This window comes from Dendrobates tinctorius, unplaced genomic scaffold (genome assembly GCF_039654945.1).
Source record: "Dendrobates tinctorius isolate UK_male_01 unplaced genomic scaffold, ASM3965494v1 ptg000036l, whole genome shotgun sequence".
Classification (NCBI taxonomy): Eukaryota; Metazoa; Chordata; class Amphibia; order Anura; family Dendrobatidae; genus Dendrobates; species Dendrobates tinctorius.
This window is the reverse complement of record NW_027361704.1, coordinates 42,142,227-42,148,813: the sequence shown is the minus strand read 5'-3', so window position 1 is coordinate 42,148,813 and position 6,587 is coordinate 42,142,227.

The following is a 6,587-nucleotide window of genomic DNA, read 5'->3' as shown; positions in this document are numbered from 1 at the left end:
AGCGACCCCCGTCCCCAGCGATGTCGCTAGTGAGATCTGCCTGTGTGGCAGCTCACTAGCGACCACTTAGCGATGTACCAGCGATCCTGACCGCGTCATATCGCTGGTCGGGATCGCTGGTACATCGCTAAGTGTGATAGTACCTTAACAGTGATTTTGTTGTATATGTAATCACATGCAGTTGCGGTTTGCAATATGTGGGACGCACTGTGCAGACACTGCGGTCCCGCATTAATGGTCACAGAAATAGAGCAAAAAATGGCTTTTTAAAACATAGTCTCTCAAGGCATCTGCTAATTAAACATAACAAAATTTTTAACATAAAAGTAACTCCGGTGGAGCAGATACCCTCTGGTGTTGCAAATAGGAATGCTCTTTCCGGAAAGAAACGTTTTGGATATATCGTCTGGAAACATTATATCCAAATGGATTGAATGATATCATAGAGAGAGTTTGAACGTTGCCTTTGATTGTTTTTTTTCTTTCTGTTTTTTTTTTTCCTTTTGGGTTTTTTTTTTTTCCTTCTTGCATCTATGTTGTCAAGGTTGGATCATTCAGTGGGTGTGTTCCTGAACTTGGTCCAAACCCTAAATCAAGTTTCTGAGACTGGGATAAAAGGTTGCTACTATATATAAGTGTAACTGAATTTCATACTATTAGGATTTGTACTGTGTTTTTATGATACCTGATGAAGGATATACACTGTATCCGAAACGCGTTGTATCTCTTTTTTAACCTATGAAATAAAAAAACGTGAAATATCTTCTTTGGATGTGAGTCCAGGGAAGCGCTGCCGTTTATGGGCTGGATGTGCCTTTCTTGATTTACTCATCCTGTGTGAGCCTGAACCTGGCTCTTTCACTTGGATCCACCCGAGGCAAGCTGCAAGCCCTGTCTACTGAGAAGTATCCCAAAAGGAAGGATTCTTGAGGATACATAATCCAAAGTTATATTAGTCTTCTATCAGGTGAGTGCATAAAATTGTGCACCCTTTAAAGACTACAATATTGTGTTTACGCACTTAGGGCGCCGCGATTTGTCTCTTCTTCTCTCACAATCAGGGTTTTTTTGCATGAACTTTATCGTGTCCTGCTGTATTTAGTGGGGTAGACTTATTGTTGCAAATATGGAAATTTTGGAGTAACTGTCATGATTTTAGTTATTTGGAAAGTTCATTGAATATCTGTTTGCCATTTTTCGGCTACAACTAGTCTGCAGGAATCTGGTAATTGCCCTGCAATTTTTTACATTTTTTCTTCTCTTTCCTTCATCTCTGTCCTATCATGATATTGTTTTCCCACCTATATTGGTAGGGAATTAACAGGGGAGCGAGGGACAGTCCTTGTTGAGTGGGAGCGCCAAAAAAACGTTTCTTGGGTGGCAACCTCCACAGCAAAGTAGGGATCAGACAAGAATACTGCAGGGATATTGTAAGCATTTTTTTGGTCAATATTTATTAAGGTTATTAACCGTTTGTATCACTGGGTAGGTGTTTTTTAAACATTTTTTCATTAAAGTAACTTTTTAGAGGGATTATATGTTCACTTTTTTCAAATTGCATTCTGAGGCTGCATTCACATGTTGCGTTTTTTTTTTCCGCGTTTTCGCAGCAACTTTTTGCTGCAAAAATGCCAAGAAAACGCATCCCATACAATCCTATAAGATTCCGCATTGCTGTGCTAATGCTGCAGATTTTATCGCTGCGGAATCGCTTTGCGGTAAAATCCGCAGCAGGCTCATTCTTTTTCCAGAATTGCAGCGATTCCGCACCCTTAGGAATGCATTGATCTGCTTACTTTGCGCATGTGGCTATTCCCACCATGCGCAAAATAAGCGGATCATGTGCGGATGGTACCCATGGCCTGGAGGAGAGGAGACTGTCCTTCGTCCAGGCCCTGGGTACCATAATCCTATAAAAAATAGTGATATACCCACCCTCCGGCGGCCCCCCGAAATCCTTCCCGCCTCTCACCACACTCCCAGCATCTTCCGATCCCAGTAATGCTTTGCGGGAATGAATGCGATGACGTTGCGCTCTCACGAGCGTGACTTCATCTCAGGTCCTTCGTGCAAAGCATTACTGGGACCGGAAGATGCCGGGAGCGCCGCAGAGCAGATCGGGGGCCATCGGAAGGTGAGAATAACAATATTTTTTATTTTTTTATTATTTTAACATCCTACCTATCACATTCCAAGCAATGCTATTCGCTTGGAATGTGCAAGCATTCCGCAAGCGAAAAAATGCTTGCAAAACGCTTGTTTTCCAGGGGAAAACGCATGCGAATTCGCATGCGTTTCACCCGCGGTGGGAGTGCGGAAATGTTGTGGAAATTTACGCAGCATTTCTGCAACGTGGGTACATAGCCTTACACTCGCATGACTGTCCTCTCTTGGTGCTGTCATGGGAGAATCTGAAAAGTGCACAGTGCACGAATTGGGAGAATTCAGAAGACTGCAGTCACCTGGAGTGACTGTAGACTTCTATCACAGAACGAGACAAGTTATTGAATTATAAAATGAAGACCTGTAGCATGCCAATCCTAACAGTGTGTAACATACTGGTAGGTATATTGTGTGTGTGTGTGGGACGCACTATGGAAACATCATTCTGTGGGATGGGCAATGCACCGTGGAAGCATCATAATGTGTGTGAGGGGGACTGTGGGGGAATGCATTGTGGATATATATTGTGTGGGGAGTGATGCAAAGTGGATTTATCATATTGTGTATGTGGAAATGTACAATGGAGGAATGCACTGTGGAGGTATACTGTGTGTGGGCGGCTCTAAGCATTTCACTGTGTTACAGGAGAACGCATTGTGGGGGCATAATTCTGTTGGGGCAATGTATGGGCACCGTACTGTGTGTGGGGGAAATGCACTTTGGGGATATACTTTGTGCGTGGGATGCACTATGGAGGTGTCGTGCTGTGTATGAGGGCATGCATTATAAAGGCATAATTGTGTATGTGTAAATGCAGTCTGCAGGTATACGGTGTGAGAGTGGGAAGGCAATGTGGGAGCATCAGACTGTGCGTGGAAGGGAATGTACTATGGGGATATTAAACTGATTGTGTGTGGGAATGTACTGTGCTAGTATCATACTGTGTGAAGAAGTGTACTGTGGGATTGTCATACTGTCTAGGGGAAAGATACTGTGTGTGAAGGGATATTCTTTGGGGACTTAATAATGTGTGAGGTGTACAATAGGGACTAGGGATGAGAGATCCTGAAAGGTCAAGTTTGGGGTCAGTACCGGACATCTAGTATCTGGTACCGTACCCCGAACACTGGCTTTTTAATGTACGCTCAATTTCCTGTTCATACTCACAAGTCTAATAAAGCTTGCTGAATGACTGTGCTGCAGCCTATCAACAAGCTTTTAGACTGTGTACTTCTGGCGCCAAGTATTGGCATGGTTGTTGTTGGTTGGCGCTAGCACATGACCCAGCATGTATACAGTTCTAGAATTTCTTTGGATCGTGGCATGATCTTTTGGTCTACTACATTTTGTCAGGCAGGTCCTATTTAAGCGATTTCTTGATTTGAGAACAGGTGTGGCAGTAATCAGGCCTGGGAATTTGAACTCTGCTTTGCAAAGATGTGATAAACCACAGTTAATTTATGTTTTAAGGTGGGGAATCACTTTTCACACAGGGCCCTGTAGGTTTGGATTTCTTTTTCACTCAATAATAAAGACCTTCATTTAAAAACTGCATTTTGTGTTTACTTGTGTTATCTTTGTGTAATATTTAAATTTGTTGATCTGAAACATTTATGTGTGACAGAAATGCAAAAGAATAGGAAATCAGGAAGGGGGCAAACAATTTCTCACACAACTGTAAAGGCAGGATCACGAATGCCTCCGCCATTCTGCTCTGATTAGTGTAGGGATAGGACGCAGCTGGAGTGAGACCGATATCTGTGGGAGTACCTCGCCTACAGCCACTGTGTGTACTCTGAAAGCCATATATGTGGGAGTGCTGTGCTAAAAGCCGCTGTGTGTACTGTGCACCCCAGCCTGTGGGAGTACAGTGGCTTTAAAGCCGCTGTGTGTACTCTGCACCTCCTGCCTATAGGTGCATGGTAGGGATATCTCTCTTGAGACACCAGGTGAATGTGGGAGCTGTCACATGCATACCTGAGCTCCACAAGTCCGCCCAATAGCTTCGGGAATCGGGTTCCTCACCGAAGCCCTTTCCCAATACACAGACTGGTTGCTTCGGACTCTTCTAAAAGGTATCCTCTCTTATCTGAAGGACACCAGTGATTTCTGCCAATTGTCCAGGATTTTACATGGCAAGATGGCTTCTCGTTAACGTCTATAGACATAGAAAGCCTATGCACCAGAATCCCACAGGAGTAGGGTATAGTGGCTGTGCGTTCCATTAGACAATAATGGGGTCTTTGTGGACTGCCTGTGAAGCTTTGAACTTTATCTTAAAACATAATGCCTTCAAATTTATGGATAATTGGTATTTGCAAAGGACCCGGACAGCAATGGGGACTCTGGTAGCATGTAAGTTTGCTAACTTGTCCCTAGCCGTCCTAGAGGAAAACGTCATCGACATGATGCCGTGTGTGGAGGATTGGACTGTGGGGGCTTTATACTGTTTGTGGGGGATGGACTGTAGGAACATTATATTGTGTGTGGGGGATGGACTGTGGGGACATTATACTGTGTGTGGGGGATGGACTGTGGGGATATTGTATGTGAGTGTGAGGGATGGACTGTGGGGACATTATGCCGTGTGTGAGGGATGGACTGTGGGGGGATGGACTGTGGGGACATTATGCCATGTATGTGAGCGATGGACTGTGGGGGGAAGGACTGTGGGGACATTATACTGTGTGTGGGGGATGGACTGTGGGGATATTGTGTGAGTGTGAGGGATGGACTGTGGGGACATTAGGCCGTGTGTGAGGGATGGATTGTGGGGACATTATGCCATGTATGTGAGCGATGGACTGTGGGGGGAAGGACTGTGGGGACATTATATTGTGTGTGAGGGATGAACTGTGGGGATATTGTGTGAGTGTGAGGGATGGACTGTGGGGACATTATGCCGTGTGTGAGGGATGGACTGTGGGGGGATGGACTGTGGGGACATTGCCATGTATGTGAGCGATGGACTGTGGGGGGAAGGACTGTGGGGACATTATACTGTGTGTGAGAGATGGACTGTGGGGACATTATGCCATGTGTGAGGGATGGACTGTGGGGGGATGGACTGTGGGGACATTATGCCATGTATGTGAGCGATGGACTGTGGGGACATATATTGTGTGTGGGGGATGGACTGTGGGGATATTGTGTGTGTGTGAGTGTGAGGGATGGACTGTGGGGACATTATGCCGTGTGTGAGGGATGGACTGTGGGGACATTATGCCATGTATGTGAGCGATGGACTGTGGGGGGAAGGACTGTGGGGACATTATACTGTGTGGGGGGAAGGACTGTGGGGACATTATGCCGTGTGTGAGGGATGGACTGTGGGGGGAAGGACTGTGGGGACATTATACTGTGTGTGAGAGATGGACTGTGGGGACATTATGCCGTGTGTGAGGGATGGACTGTGGGGGGAAGGACTGTGGGGACATTATACTGTGTGTGAGAGATGGACTGTGGGGACATTATGCCGTGTGTGAGGGATGGACTGTGGGGGGAAGGACTGTGGGGACATTATGCCGTGTGTGAGGGATGGACTGTGGGGGGATGGACTGTGGGGACATTATGCCATGTATGTGAGCGATGGACTGTGGGGGGAAGGACTGTGGGGACATTATACTGTGTGGGGGGAAGGACTGTGGGGACATTATGCCGTGTGTGAGGGATGGACTGTGGGGGGAAGGACTGTGGGGACATTATACTGTGTGTGAGAGATGGACTGTGGGGACATTATGCCGTGTGTGAGGGATGGACTGTGGGGGGAAGGACTGTGGGGACATTATGCCGTGTGTGAGGGATGGACTGTGGGGACATTATGCCGTGTGTGAGGGATGGACTGTGGGGACATTATGCCGTGTGTGAGGAATGGACTGTGGGGACAATATGCCGTGTGTGAGGGATGGACTGTGGGGACATTATACTGTGTGGGGGGATGGACTGTGGGGACAATATGCCGTGTATGTGAGCGATGGACTGTGGGGACATTATACTGTGTGTGAGGGATGGACTGTGGGGACAATATGCCGTGTGTGAGGGATGGACTGTGGGGACATTATACTGTGTGGGGGGATGGACTGTGGGGACAATATGCCGTGTATGTGAGTGATGGACTGTGGGGACATTATACTGTGTGTGAGAGATGGACTGTGGGGACATTATACTGTGTGTGAGAGATGGACTGTGGGGACATTATGCCGTGTGTGAGGGATGGACTGTGGGGGGAAGGACTGTGGGGACATTATGCCGTGTGTGAGGGATGGACTGTGGGGACATTATGCCGTGTGTGAGGGATGGACTGTGGGGACATTATGCCGTGTGTGAGGAATGGACTGTGGGGACATTATGCCGTGTGTGAGGGATGGACTGTGGGGACAATATGCCGTGTGTGAGGGATGGACTGTGGGGACATTATACTGTGT